Source organism: Geotrypetes seraphini, chromosome 15 (assembly GCF_902459505.1).
Source record: "Geotrypetes seraphini chromosome 15, aGeoSer1.1, whole genome shotgun sequence".
In the NCBI taxonomy this organism is placed as follows: domain Eukaryota; kingdom Metazoa; phylum Chordata; class Amphibia; order Gymnophiona; family Dermophiidae; genus Geotrypetes; species Geotrypetes seraphini.
Window position 1 is genome coordinate 33,999,942 of NC_047098.1, and position 16,275 is coordinate 34,016,216.

The window sequence follows — 16,275 nt, forward strand, 5'->3', positions numbered from 1 at the left end:
TGGGATGTGAGAATATTTTACTGCTGTCCCTGGATAACACCAGTTATTGTAAATAACTGTGCTTTATCCTAGGACAAGCAAGCAATATGTTCTCACATATGGGACTCCCTAGCTTACTATAATGGGATGGAGGGAGAGTTGTCCAGATAAGAGAATAAAAATTATAACACTGATTCGCCAGTCACGTCTGGAAAGAATTCCAGAGAATAGAGAGATGAACGTGTGAACTGAGGACAAAGTAGCTGCTTTGCAGATATCAGCAATGTAAGTGGAACATAAGAAAACAACTAAAGCTTCATAGCCATGTGGAAATAGATAAAATAGACCAGCTCAACTTGTTAGTATGAAAAGAGATGAGCAATTGAAGCAATGCCTTATAAGACCGAGTCCTTTGTAAGTAATAAGCAAAGGCCTGTTTACAGTAGAAGATATGAAGAACTGACCGGCAGAATGAGAAATAGATTTCAGAAAGAAAAAACTGGTGACATAATGAATTCATGGAAATGAAAATCCGAGACTATCTCTGGAAAAGCGTTGATAAACACTTTATCATGGTAAAAAAACAAAAAAGGTCTGTCCGACACCAAGGTGTGAAACTGTCACAGAAGTCAGAAGTGGTGGAGAATGAAAAGAAAATTCACCTTCCTAAGAGAGGAAGTTAAGACGAGCATAGGCCATTGGTTGAAATGGAGGCTGGAGCAGACTGGAGAGAACCACAGTAAGATTCCAAGGAGGTTTGAGAAATGGTCTAATGTTGGCAAGTGCTTTCATAAACAGTCAACTAGAAGATGAATAGTCAGAACTTGAACACTAAAATAAACATGGAAAACACTGAAAACCGTGAGGTGAAGTCCGACTAAAATGATTTTAAGCCATGAGTTGGATAAGCAGAAAAAATATTCTAACACTGAAGATATGGAGGATGATAAAGCATCTTGATGATGAATACCATACTATGCTGAAAACCATATTTTGTTGAAAACACTCCCATGAAGAAGAGATTCTTGGATATATTCAAAAAGCTTGTGAAAAGAGCAGAAGATCAGCATCAGATGAGGACATCCCAAATAGAAGTGTCAGATGAGACAACTGTAGAAGGGGAAGTAAAAGAAACTGACTCTGCATGAGAAGAGAGGACAAGATCTAGAAGGATACTGGATCCTTAACATAGTGTCTGAAACAGGATAGGACTATCTGAGGAGTCTCAGAAAGAGAGAAAATGTGTCACAAAACCAAGGAGGTGAGCGTCCACTCGTGTTGCTGAAGAAATCAGCTGAAGTTGTCGGCAAGAGTATTTGGTGCTTTTTGAACATAGACAAGGTTTAGAAATATGTTTCATGTTATTAAGTAGTTCCAAATCCTCTTGGCCTTCTGACAGAAAAATAGAAAAACTGATACTGTCATGCTTGATTATGCAGTAGAACACAAGTTGATTGTTCATGCATAATAAGAGGAGTTGAGTAAATATGTTGTGATAAATAGACTTGAAAGTATTCCAGCTTGCTTGTCTCATTAACACAGCGATGAAAGTGGCTGTGAAAAAGGATCAAAAACTGGAGACCATGCCGACGCCAGAGACTACTAGGCAGTTCAAAATTAAGTTTTGTGAAGAAAGTAATATGGATTGAAGACGCCACGTGAACCAAGAGTCCCATCAGTTGTCTGGCTGAAATAAACAGAATATGAAAGACTTGACTGGAAAGTTGAAACAGGTGGTCCTGTCATTGTTGAAGTAGGAAGGTCCTGAGTATAAATATGTCGATCAGGGTTGCTATGAATTGCAGTGTTCAGAAGATTAAAGCTGAGATGTCAAAAAGCTAACTGCAAACTTGAATGTCTGAGAGCATTCCTGAAGAGAGGCATTCTATAGTAACCAATCATCGAGATAGGCTTGGCACTAAAGTTGCCATCAGAAGGCCACTCTGATTAAGCCTCCTGGAGGTGGTCAGGCTGAAGGGCAGAACTGTGTATTAAAGTTGTTGGTTGTTCATCTGCCAATTCAGATGTAGGTCTCAAAGGTCAGGTGAACAAAGAACAAACATCTAGAACTCTGATGTTAACAGATAGGTTGAGGAAGAGGCAGAGAGAAATCTACTATGCTCATCAGAGGCAAATGAAAAAGGACTGAGCATATTAGAAGGAGCTGCTATGTGAATTTTTTTGAGGCTCCTGCTAGATTTTCTGGTTTTGCAGCAATAGCCCAGTCTTGCATGCAACTTAAATAGAAAGGAAACTGTGTTATTCAAAGTATTCCAATTCCGTCTATGTTGAAATGTAATGTGGCCACCGCGAGACTCCCAGCAACTAGACATCTCAGAGCTCACAACATAGTAAATTCCAGCCTATGAATTTGATACTATAGAAAGGTGCTCCTGAGAAATATATGTAAAATGTAATGTAATTTATTTCTTATATACCGCTACATCCGTTAGGTTCTAAGCGGTTTACAGAAAATATACATTAAGATTAGAAATAAGAAAGGTACTTGAAAAATTCCCTTACTGTCCCGAAGGCTCACAATCTAACTAAAGTACCTGGAGGGTAATAGAGAAATGAAAAGTAGAGTTAGAGGAAAAATAAAAATAAAATAAACATTTTAACAAGACAGCATTGATCTAAATACTTTGGAAGGTAGAAGAGAGGAGAGAAAGGAATAGAAGCAGAAGGGGGAGCCGTTGAACAGTAGAATTCTGGAGAAATTTAAATGATAGAAATAGAACAAAACAAAGACAAAAGGCAAAACAATAGATAAGATTAAAGATAAATCATAAGCTGGAAAGAAAAATAAAATAAAACTTTGTCTTCAATCCACGTTTCAGCGTCAGTGATGAAGTGGAGCAAGTAAGTTTAGGAGGAGCGATTGACGTTTCCAAAAAGGGCTTCTTCAGGGAAGAGACTTGGCAGACAGTCCCAGGATGCCTATGTCTCCTCCCCTGCGATGTTCTCCCATCCATGCATTCCCTCCCAGACACACTGCCCGTGCCCCAGCCTCTCCAAGGAGGCTGCCCCAGATGAGGCCCACGGTGAATGCAGGATTCTCTCCTCTGCGGGAAAGCCGCCCGGAGCCGACAGTCGATCTTCTTAGCGGATTGCATGGGGGGAAGAGTTCACACTCTTGGTAGGATCGGGTCTGTGTGCTCTCGGTGGTTGTGGCTGGTCTCGTTGCTGCTTAGGTGTAAAAGCAGTTGATCTCCACTGCTGCTGATATTTAAAAGCAGGCAGATTGATCTCTCCAATGGACTGCAGGGGGAGGAGTTCACACTCCTGGCAGGATCGGGTCTGTGGGCTCTTGGTGGTTGCGGTAGGTCTCGCTGCTGCTAGTATGTAAAAGCAGTTGTTTTTCTACTGCTGCTGATATTTAAAGCAGGTAGATTGATCTCTTAAACGGGATATAGGGGGAGGAGCTCACATGCCTATTATATATATACTAATTAGAGACAGATAATTTCTTTATGAGTTGCTTTAGAGAAAAAGGAAGAAATTGGAAAAACAAAATCCTGTTCGCGAGCATAAATTTTTTTAATAATGGTGATGAAGTTGTTAAGGTACTGGGGGTTGTGTAGATTTAAACCCATGACCTTTGGAAGAGAGAAGTGATGCCTTTAACCACTGAACCAAAGGTGCTTCCTTGTAAGAATGTATGTGGGTTTACATACCACAGACAGGATGCCTGTAACCAGGAGTCTAGGGCTCTTGGAAAAACTGTAATATGTAAAAGTGTGTCCCAATTGTTTTTGTTGTTGTTGTTTTTAAATCAGTAAGCCTGGTATGCAAAAAGAAATTGAACGCTGTTCCAAATATGTAGGAACTCAGCAAGTGAATGAGTCAGTAAGAGCTTTAAACTTAAAGCAAAACTGTGATGAGCTCATCATCTATCCAGGAAAGAAAGATCTACTGAAGAACTGGTCCTGGGAAGCAATTCCTTGTAAAGACAGTTCTAAAGGAATGCTGGAAGTCAGACATAGGTAAAGCCAAAGCAAAGCCTGAATGAAAGTTAAAAAGTCCAGTCTGAGTAAAAATAAGATGATTTCTATCAATCTGATGAAGACAATGACAAGGATCAATGAGAATCTCTTATTCACTTAAACACATGAGAAATAATGCAATGAAGAAAAGCATGGTGATGAGAAGAACCAGAAGATCGATGTCTGGTCTATGGTAAGTGCTCAAAAATCCATGAGTAGTAAGAAGCTCTAATGATAGCTAACCCCGGTACTTAGAGGCCTCGTAGTGAGATTTGCAGTGGGCCGGTACCAAGGGAATGTATGATAGCCTCAGCATAGTGTACCAAACTTCCTTCTGTAGGACTCATGTAGGCTTGTCCTGAAACATATACTGTATCAGTATACGAATATTCGGTACCATCAGTGCAGAAGGTCGTCTCGATGCACATAGAAAGCTGAAGAAACAGTGGCGTCATTGAGTGGTCTGCATCAAATAACTGGATGCTGTTGAGACCTACGACACCTTGAAGTATGCACCAGTACTAATGGCTGAACAGGCGGTACCCTCGGTGCATCAGGTTGACTCGGAGTGGATGACTTCAATAAAGATGCATACCGAAGAGAAAAGTCAACTTGTACAGCTGGAATGCAATGGCATCGATGTATGTACTAAAGGCTCCACAGCCGGTACCATCGGTGCAGCAAGTTGTCCCAGAATGGTTGACCTCGATGACCATGAAAGAGAGACAACCTGTGAAGCTGAGGAACGTCATCATCGATAAGTGGTCTACATCGACTGACTCGATACTGTAAAGACCTGCAACGCTTACTAAAAAGATGAAGTATGCACCAGTACTATAGGCTCGACAGCCAGTACTATTGGTGCAGCAGGTTGTCTCAGTATGGGTGACCTCAATGAGGATGCACACTGTGAAAAGACAACCTGCGAAGCTAGGGAGCAGTGTCATCGTTGTCGTTTGGTCTGAATCGAGTGACTCAATGCTGCAAAGACCTGTGATGCTTGTTGGGAAGCGGATGGCCGCTTAGCTAGCTTCCCCGAAGCCGGAATGTCCTGCGATGCTAATGTCGATGCTTTTGACGTCAAAGACTGAGAAGACCTGGCACCGTCCAAGTTTGTATCTAAAAACTGCTCGACAGAAAAAAAGGACATGGAAGAAATTATTTTAAAGAAGTAAATAAAAGAGGTGTTACAGAAGAAAGCTGCCAACTTTTGAAAAAGGCCAGCAACAAAAAAAACGTAACTACCACTGCACAAGCCGTCACCATGGACAGAAGAGGTCTTTGTATAGTAAAGGTCTTAATGCCTTGATAATGCAATTTGATATGAGTTCTGCATTTGATTTAGTAGACCATGGGAAATTGCTGCAATGTTTCATGCCATTGGTATTAGAGGAGAGGTGTTAGAATGGTTTCAGGGCTTTCTCATGTCTCGCATCTATCAAGTTCATTTCAATAATGATCTTTCAGGTATTTGGAATAATTCATCTGGCGTTCCGCAAGGTTCACCATTGTCCCCATTGCTCTTTAAGTTTTATAGGTCATCATTAGGTGTGCAATTGTCCCAGCTGGGGATAAAGATGTTTAGGTATGCAAATGATTTTATGATCATTATTCCATTTGCTATTTCTTTTTCTGAAGTTATTCCTAAAGCAACAGAAGTATTAGGTCTAATGGAGCAATGGATGACTGAAGTTAGACTGAAGCTTAACTCAGAAAAAAACAAAGTTTTTTTGTAGCTTCACCACACCCATTTCATACTAAAACATCATTGCGTATAAATAAATTCAGCTATCCTATTCAATCTACCATTAAGGTTTTGGGAATAATACTGGACTAGGGTTTGACTATGAAGAACCAGGTGGACTCTTTAGTCAGAAAGTGTTTCTTTACTCTTTGGAAGCTTAGGTCCGTTAGGGCGTATTTTGATGTTTCATCATTTAGAGTTTTGGTACAGTCTCTTATACTAAGCCAGCTTGATTATTGCAATATTGCCTATTTGGCAATTTCCCAGAAGAATATGCAACCATTGCGAATTGTACAAAAGCAGTCAGGCTGATTTTTGGGTTGAAGAAATATGATCTCGTAACACCCTCCTATCGAGTCATGCTTTGGCTGCCAATGGAGGCGCGGGTGAAGTTTAAGTTTGGTTTCTTCTGTTTAAGGCTTTGTTTGATTTAGCTCCCAAATATATAATTGAGCTTTTCTCTTTTGCAACCAACAGACATAAGAAAAACTCGCATCTGAATTTTGTTTTTCCACCTGTTAGAGGATGTAAATTTAAAAAACATCATCAAAATCTTTTTTCATAATCAAGCAGCGTCATGGGGTAAGGATTTAGAACAATTGCTTTTGTTTACCGACACTTATGGGGAATTTAGGAGACATCTAAGAACATATGTTTTTAAAGTATTTAGGCAGCTAATTTGTAAAAATTTTACTATGTACTATTTTGATCATTTGTGTCTAATTATTGGCTTTTAACTCTTTTAGTTCTATTCAACTTCTTTTATTGGTTTTTTTTTAACTATTGTAAACCACATAGAACTTTACAGCCTTGCGGTATATAAACTGATTATTATTATTTGACAGAAAAGTTCTCTTACGTTTCCCATCAAAAATAAAACCGAATTACTAACTTGAAAGAAAAAACATAGAAAATAAAAGACGTGAAGCGGGAAGGCAACAAAAACTGAACAGAGTTCAGTGAAAACAAACTTCTTTGCTCTGTGGAAAACGAAGAACTGAGGCGCTCGAGCTGGCATAGGGTGGGAAGGCACTCGCGCATGCGCAATACAGGCAGTTGCAAAGTTTTTCAACTTAAAGTGACAGTTCACTTATCAAACTGCATAGAAGATATCACCCTTATGCAGAATATGCTGCCTGCTTGTCCTAGGATAAACAGCCTGTGCTCAAGTTCCAGAAATGAGCAAGTGTGAGCTCCGCTATAAGAGGAACTGTCCCCAAACCACAAAAGTGTTAGGGCAAGCTGGCTAGGTTGGTAGGTGTGCTGAAACAGGGTGTTCCTCTCAGTTACAGACCTCAGATACTGAGTGTCTGTGTCTCCACCAAGGCAGAGCTGACCCAGACAACCTGGGTACCTCTGAAGCACTGAAAAGCCTTAGAAATGAGATCATACAAAGCCTGAAAATAAGCCAAAACAGAGATCAGACACCTTCAACTCAGATGCAGAAGGAGAAACTGAGGGGTACAGAGCAGTGTCAGAAGAGACAGAGTTGAAAAGTGTAGATGATGCCTTCTTCAAAAACTCACAAGTAGAGGTGAATAACCCACTAGTGCAAGACTCGTATGCCTTTTGCACTGGAACAGCATTTTACTTGCTAATCTCAACATTAAGATGGTTTCCCCTTGAGACACATAGTATGGTCAATCATAGCATATGATAACAAAATGGTATACAATGCAAACACTTATCTTCATCTGTCTTTTACCATTTGGGGACACAGACTGTAGAAACCTATCAAATACTGGCCTTAGTTCCCACCTACTCTTGTCCACATAATACTTTGATAGCCATGTTTTGTTTCCATCCTCCTATATAGGCAATACTTGTGCTTATCCCACATATTTTTGAATTCCTTCACTGTTTTTGATTTCACTGAAAGGACAATCAAGGTATCCTGACATTACTCTTAAGTCTACTATGTCATGCTCTCTAGTTCTACCACCTCCAAGTCTCTGGAAGAGGTTTGTTTGTATATTAATAACTTTCAAATATGCATCACCTCTCCTTTTCTCTAGCATAGATATATTCAGGTCTTCCAGTCTCTTCTCATTTGTCTTTTGGTACCAACCCTGTAGATATTTTTGATACCTTCCCCTGGACGACCTCAAGTCTCTTTATATCCTTGGTGAGGTATAACCTCCAAAATGAACACAATATTCCAAGTGAGCCCCACCAACTGACTTGTGCAGGGGCATCTACACTTCCCTTTTCTGCTGTTTATGTCTCTCTATGCAGCCTAAAATTCTTCTGGCTGCAGTTACTGCCTTCTCAGATTGTTTTGCTGCCTTGACATCCTTTGATACTATCTCCTCATTGTCTCTCTTGAACAGTGTACATCAGTATTGTCCCCCTAGTATATACTGCTGTTTTGGATTTTTATACCTCACATGCACCACTTTGCATGTTTTCGCATTAAATTTTAGTTGCCAAACATTCTTCTAATTTTTGCAGAACCCTTCTCATGTTGTTCACTCTGTTGCAAATCTTGGTGTTATCAGCAAAAAGGCGAAACATAGAAATAGACGGCAGATAAGGGCCACGGCCCATCTAGTCTGCCCACCCTAATGTCCCTCCCCTACCTTCGCCCTGTGAATAGATCCCTCCCCTACCTTCGCCCTGTGAATAGATCCCATGTGACGATCCCATTTGGCCTTAAAATCAGGCACGCTGCTGGCCTCGATCACATGCAGTGGAAGACTATTCCAGCGATCAACCACCCTTTCTGTGAAAAAGAATTACCTGGTGTCAGCTCGTAGTTTCCCTCCCCTAATTTTCCACGGGCGTTGTTGTGGGACCCTTGAAAAGGAAGATATCTTCCTCCGCCTCTATGCGGCCCGTGAGATACTTGAACATCTCACTCATGTCCCCCCTCTCTCTGCGCTCCTCGAGTGAGTATAGCTGCAATTTGTCTAGCTGTTCCTCGTATGGGAGATCCTTGAGTCCTGAGACCATCCGGGTGGCCATTCTCTGAACTGACTCCAGTCTCAGCACATCCTTGCGATAATGCGGCCTCCAGAATTGCACACAGTATTCCAGATGGGGCCTCACCATGGATCTATACAATGGCATAATGACTTACGGCTGACGAAACCCCTGCGTATGCAACCTATGACTTGTCTTGCTTTGGATGAAGCTTGCTCCACTTGATTGGCAGCCTTCATGTCCTCACTGACGATCACCCCTAAGTCGCGTTCTGCTACCGTTCTTGTAAGGATCTCGCCATTAAGGGTATAAGTCTTGCTTGGATTATGGCTGCCCAGGTGCATAACTTTCCATTTTTTGGCATTGAAGCTGAGTTGCCAGGACCTAGACCAGCGCTCCAGTAGGAGTAGGTCGGGCATTGAAACATCATCTATTGTGCATTTGCCCATTACATTACTTAGTTTGGCGTCATCGGCGAATAATGTTATTTTACCCCGAAGCCCTTCTGCCAAGTCCCTTATAAAGATGTTGAATAGGATTGGGCCCAAGACCGAGCCCTGTGGCACTCCACTGATCACCTCCGTCATTTCAGAGGGTGTGCCGTTCACCACCACCCTTTGAAGCCTACCTCCAAGCCAGTTCCCAACCCATTTCGTCAATGTCACCTAATCCTATAGAACTAATCTTGCTCAGCAACCTGCGGTGTGGTACGCTATCGAATGCTTTGCTAAAGTCCAGGTACACGATGTCCAGGGACTCCCCAATATCTAGCTTCCCCGTCACCCAGTCAAAGAAGCTGATCAGGTTGGATTGGCACGATTTCCCTTTAGTAAATCCATGTAGGTTCTCCTCATCCAGGATCTTATCCAATTGGTGTTTGATTAGAGTTTCCATTAGTTTGCTCACTATCGATGTTAGACTCACTGGTCTGTAGTTTGCTGTCTCCATCTTGGAGCCTTTCTTGTGGAGTGGAATGACGTTAGCCGTCCTCCAGTCCGATGGGACGCTGCCTTTCCTAAGGGAGAGGTTGAAGAGCTTCTACAGTGGCTCCGCCAGGACATCACACAGCTCCCTTAGCACCCTGGGGTGTAGGTTATCAGGCCCCATTGCCTTGTTAACCTTGAGCCTTGATAGCTCACTGTAGACACTGCTGGGCGTAAAGTGTGTTAAATAGAATCAGCCCCAGGACAGATCTCTGAGGCACACTACTACTTACCTTTTCCATCCTATGAGCAAACTATTTACACTACCCTCTGCCATCTGTCCGTCAATTAATTTACAATCCAGTTTATAACTTTGGATCCTTACTTAAGGTCACTGAATTTATTCATATCAATGTTGCTCTTATTTATCACCATATCCCCCTATAGGGGGGTCCAATGCAGTTTACAAGAAAATAGATAAACAGAAAAATAAAAACTAGAAATACAAAATTCCACCCAAAATATATGTATTAAAAAAAAGAACAGAAAACAGCATCAACAACAGTAATCTAGTTAACGCCAAATAATGTCTTAAATTTATTCAAAATGGTAGATAATTCAACTCAATTATAATGGTAAGGAGTTAAAAAAAAAAAAAAAAAAGCATATTATAAGGAACCATGTAAAAGGCCTTCAAGTAGACTACATCTAGTGTGGAGTCAAAGAAAATCAGATTTATTTGGCATGACTTTCCTTTGGTAAAACCATGTTGCTTCAGATCTTGGAACCCACTAGATTCTAGGAAATTCATTATCCTTTAATTGGCAGCACCTCCATTATTTTTCCAACTATTCAAGTAAGACTTAGAAGCCTATAGTTTCTCCACATCTTCTCCATCTCCATTTTTGTCAAGAAGAACTACATTTACTCTCCTCCGATCCCAGAAAATTTCCCTCATCTCCAAGAAAAACTTCCAGAACCTCTTTGAGCTCTCTCATGATTCTGGGATTGATCCTATCCAGCCCCACGGTTTTATCCACTTTCAGTTTTTCAAGCTGTTCATAAACACCTTTATCAGCCAATTGAGGTTCTCCAGGATTTTCTTCCATGAAGAAAAAACATAAATATTTGTTAAACATATTTGTTTTAATTCCTCATCACACTCCACAGTGATTCACAGCATTCTTCAATCTTACAATTCAATTTCTAGCCTTTTTCCATTTATTAATATTTTTGAAAAAGGTCTCGTCACCTTCTTTAGATTTTTATCCATTTGTTCTTCTGCCTGAGCCCTTGTCAGTCATCTTTCTTTCTTTGCTTTTCAGTTTTATCTGTTAATACTGTATATTCTAATGTTCTTACCTTCTTTTGTATTTCAAATACCATCTCTTTCTTTTTTATTTTGTCAACCACTTGTTTGGGGAAATCATAACTGTTTCCTTTTTATCTTGATCCTGTTTACCTTCTCTTTCCTGATTTTAAACTTCTTTCAATTTGAACCACAGATTCTCTATTGTTTATTAACATGTTCTATACCACCTCAATTGCAGCTCAAGTCTAGGCAGTGACAATAAAAAATTACAGTACATGATAAAATTAAGAAATAGGACTCAATTGAACAATAAAAAATAAAACATTAAAAGGATACACAAACCTAATATCTTAATAATCAATGATTGGGGCAAAAGAGGAACAGTGTGAGCATGACAATCTTTTTCCAACCACCAAAAGGGATAGAGACACTGGAGATCAGTTTTCAAGGTCTCTTCCAAAGGCTATCCTGAAGAAATGGGTCTTAAGGGCTGTAGAAAATTGTCTGTATGTAGTGTTCCATCCCATCAGCTCTTTCTTCAGGTACTCAACTATTTTACCAAGTCAGAAAGTTTAAAATCCAAGACTTTTGAGTTGTGTGTCTGACTCTGCTTTAGCTTTTACATCAAAGCAGAAAGTATGATGATCACTACTGTCAGAGTAGGCCCTACCCAGACTTTGGGCACACTATCTCTATTTTTAATCACAAGTGTCAATACTTACTCACTGGACCCCACAGGATCTGTGGTGTCTTCTCACCAACATTCTCTCACCTTCAAACTCTCTCATGAAAATGCTTCCACTGTATACCCCCATTCCCCAAACATACTTACACAAACATGACTGGGAAGTCCCCAGATCTTGCCAAAATAGGCCTGCTTCTAGCTGTACCCCTGTACAAACTCCTCTTAATTGATTTTAATTCAGACAGGGGTTTGTTTAAACTCAGATTTATTTCCTGAAGAAAGCTGAATCATACCAGCAATGAAATAAGAACTTCCCTGTAATCCATTTTAAGGGGTTCTGGGTGTAGAAAAGAGGAGGGGGGATTTACCCCTGGTGGCAGTACAACAACAGGCCTGACATAAAAATAAAATAAAAAAAAAAAACACAACACATAACAACAAAAAATCCTATTGGAGGTAGAGAAATACGAGCAAGTTCCAGGCTGCATCACGCCTTCAAGATTCCAGTGACATCACTGGTTTAACTTTTCTGCCCCTATATGCTGGTAGGGGAACATAGTCCATTGGTCAGAACTAGTGTAGCAGAATAAGGAAATACCATTCTACAGCTGGGGGCACTTTTCCCTTTCTTTTGAAAGGCAGTTAACTCAACCTCAAGGCATATGTGACAATACAAGCCAAGAGGCAAATACATCTGGAAAAACAGAAATTGTTTTTCACATAGCTAAACTGTTACACAAGATCATCACAGGAAATAAACCACAGCTGCTTGCTTTATTCATTCACCCAAACATGTATGAGGAGGCTGCTACTGTATCAACTGTACTGTAGTTTCTGCCCTTTTCTGTCACCAAAGCATAAAGTACCCAACACATTTATATGTGCTTAAACAAAAGGTGGACTCTATATTCTTAAGGCTAGGCCAAGCCATACTCGTAGTAATATATCGTCTTAAATAATAAAAACCAAGACTACATTTTACTAGGAAGGTAGTCAGAAAATCAGAACTGTCTCAAATTGTAAAAACACAATGAATGTAGCTCAGCATTAATAGTAAAAAAAATATAGTTGGGTACCCTGCTTTGTATATGTCCCTTTACGGAGTAATAAAAGTCAAAATGACCACAGCTAGGCAATAGGTACACCCCATCTAGGCCATATTGAGTACTAACATTCTTCTAAGTCAGGGGTGCCCACACTTTTTGGGCTTGCGAGCAGTGTTCCCTCTAAGCGGGCGGGTGTTGTGAGCAAACTTTTTTCACTGTGAGCTAAAAATATCGGGCGCCAGCAAGTTATGAGCCAAATAAATATGTTGCTTTCTACCACAGAACTTCCTTACGTTTGTATGGAATCTATCCCCTTTCAACTTTAGAGAGTGCCCTCTCGTTCTCCCTGCCTTAGCTACTAAGTCTATTCCCTTCAGTACCTTGAATGTTTCTATCATGTCCCCTCTCAATCTCCTCTGCTCAAGGGAGAAGAGGCCCAGTTTCTCTAATCTTTCGCTGTACGGCAACTCCTCCAGCCCCTTAACCATTTTAGTTGCTCTTCTCTGGATCCTTTCGAGTAGTACCGTGTCCTTCTTAAAGTACCAGTGCTGGACGCAGTACTCCAGGTGAGGGCGTACCATGGCCCGGTACAGCAGCATGATAACCTTCTCTGTCTCTTCAGTCCAGCATCTGCCCCTTCCATTCACTGTCTGTCTTTCCCTGCCATCTCTCCTCCTGCCCCCCCCCACCCCCCAATTTGGTCTAGCATCCATCATCTTCCTTCTGTTCCCCTCATGGTCTGGCATCTCTATCCTTCCCTCCCCCCTGTGGTTTTTAGCATATCTCTCTTCTCATTTCCTCCACTCAGATCTGATCATTCTCTGCTCTCTCTTCCCTTTTCTTCTCTGGTCTTCCTTCTCTATTTTCTGCCTCCATCTAAATTAAATTCTTTCTTACTATTTAGTCCCGTTTCCCTCTTTTCACTGTGTCTACACACAGCTTGTCACCCCTTTCCCTCACCCCTCCATTATCTTACTATTTTCTTCCCCCTTTATTTATCTCCTCCTTCCATCCAGTATGTGTTCTTTCCCCACTTCCATTCAGCATCTGCTCTCCCTTCTCAACTGACATCCATCTGCCTTCTGCTCTCTCTCCCTTCTTCTCACTTCCATCATCTGTCCCCTTCTCTCTCTCTCTCTCATCTCCTCCATTCCATCATCTGCCCCTTCTCTCTCTCTCTCTCTCTCCCCCCCCCCAACTTCCATCATCTGCCCCCCTTCCCCTCACCTTTGTGGGTCACTTTCTTTCCCCTGAGGGTGGCTCATGTCACAGGGGAAGCTTTGGCCGAGCAGAACCGCTTGATTGACAGTGGAACTTACTTGATTGATGTCGATGCTGGGGCCCGTTGCCGTTTGAAGGAAAAAAAAAAAGGTGGAAAAAAGGAACCTGTAAAGGCGAGAGGAAGGGAAACCTCCAGGACAGCTGCTTTTTGCCCTCCTTCAGCGGCCCAAGAGTTCAGACCAGCAGCGGCAGCTCTGTATGCTTTTAACTTCGGCACAGAGCTGCCCCTAATCAATAGTTTAGCGCGGTTTCATGAGGCAGCCTCGGGGCCTTTGATAGCCGGCCCGCTTCGATGATGCGATGTGGGCCGGCCTAGCAAAGGCCCCGAGGCTGCCTTATGAAACCGCGCTAAACTATTGATTAGGGGCAGCTCTGTGCCGAAGTTAAAAGCATACACAGCTGCCGCTGCTGGTCTGGAGGTGCGGAGACAAGGCAGGAGGCAAACGCGGTGGAAGGCAGGAGTCCCGGCGAAGGCAGGAGTCCCGGCACAGCGACTGCAACAGGAAGTTGCAAGTCAGCTGACGCCGGCCTTTCGTTGCGGCGGGGACCGAATCCTTCGCGGACCGGCAAGATTTTGTTTGCGGACCGGCGGTTGAAGAACTGTGCTCTACACTGTGTGCGCTGTGACGAGAAACTTGTGCGCTGCGAGGTAATATTTTGTGCGTCAGCGCACCCCAGCGCAGCTTAGCGGGAACACTGCGTTGCGAGCTACTTTTAAAATGACCAAGTCAAAATGATCTACCAACAATAAAAAATTTTTTAAAAACCCACAAAGCACACTGAAAGGCAGAGAAAATGTTAATTATCATTCATATTCCGGGTTTTTTTCAAAGAGGTCAAGGCAGATGACTCTATGCAATGTCATCTCAATAACAACCATACAAAAATAGACAAATATAGCCCCTCCCTTTTTACTAAACCACATAGCAGTTTTTAGCGCAGGGAGTTGCGCTGAATGCCCCACGCTGCTCTCGACGCTCATAGGCTCCCTGCGCTAAAAACCGCTATTGTGGTTTAGTAAAAGGGAGCCATAGTGCAAAATATAGACAGCAGATATAAATTCTCAAAACAGACACATTTTGATCACTAAATTGAAAATAAAATCATTTTTCCTACTTTTGTTTGGTGATTTCATGAGTCTCTGGTTGCACTTTCTTCTGACATCTTCTGATTTCAGCCCACTCCTTCTTTCAGCCTCCTATATGCTTTCTCTCTTCAAAAACCTCATTCTCTCCCCCAACTTTTTCTTTCTTTCTCCCTGCCTCCTGTTCTTTCTTTCTCTCTCTCTCTCTCTCTCTCCATGCCCACTTTCTTTTTGTCTCCCTGCTTGCCCCCTTTGTTTCTTTCTCCCTGCCCTCCCCCAAGCCACTAGGTTTGCCGTCGCCACCGGGGAACAGGCCTCCAAGCCACCGCCCCCCAAGCTCTGCATGCAGAAGCCTTGCACTGACCAGCATTCTGCTCCCCTTCAATTCTGATGTCGGAGAGGAAGTTCCAGGCCAGCCAGGCAGCGATTGGCTGGCCCAGAAATTCCTCTCCGATGTAAGAATTGATGTCGGGGAGAGGAATGCTGGTCAGCGTGAGGCTTCTGCAGGCCCAAATCTCTGGATCCCCAGGGCCGAGGAAAAGAAAAGAAAAAAAGCCAGTCTTCCACGAGAGCCGTTCCAGTCTCTTTTTAGCACGACACTCAACTTCCCATTTTCAGGCTCAAGACGTCAGAGCAGCAGCAGCAGCTCCGGCATTTTTGGGCAGAGCACCTCCTGCTCCCGACCGCCTTTCTCCAGTCTGGCTTGTCAATTCCGCCAGGGGCAGCCGGCGCTCAGCTCTCAAGGGTCGTGACTTCCCTAGACCTCCCTCCCGCCTTCTCCTGAAGGAAGTGACATCATCCCCCAGTCGGACGCCGGGTTCTGGCAGTCGGGCAGGAAGGGCGCAGCAAGAATGAGTGTGCGTGGGGAACCTTGGGGAGATTCCGGTGGGGAACCTTGGGGAGAGGAAGGCTGATCAGCCGGCCGATTGGAACGGCAACACGAGATCGACTGGCGTTGCCTTCCCAATCGACCGGTCGATCGCAATCGACGTGTTGGGCACCCCTGTTCTAAGTAATGCAAAATCTTTCAAACTAGAGACACAAAATCAATACCTCAAAGTACTTAAGTCACATACAGACTAGACCAGACAGATCGTAAGATTTGTTTTTTTTAATAAGTGCTCAGTAAGGAATTGAGAAGATGAGAAGAAAAGATTTGCAGACAAGTGTAAAGTGTTACCAGACAGCACAAAAAAAAATGAATACAAAAAAAGGGAAGGAGGGAAAAAGACAGTACCCCATGTCCTAACTTGCTCCAAAAGTACCAGCTTTTCTGCCATACCCACACACAGGTTCCAAGAAGAAAAGCTCCT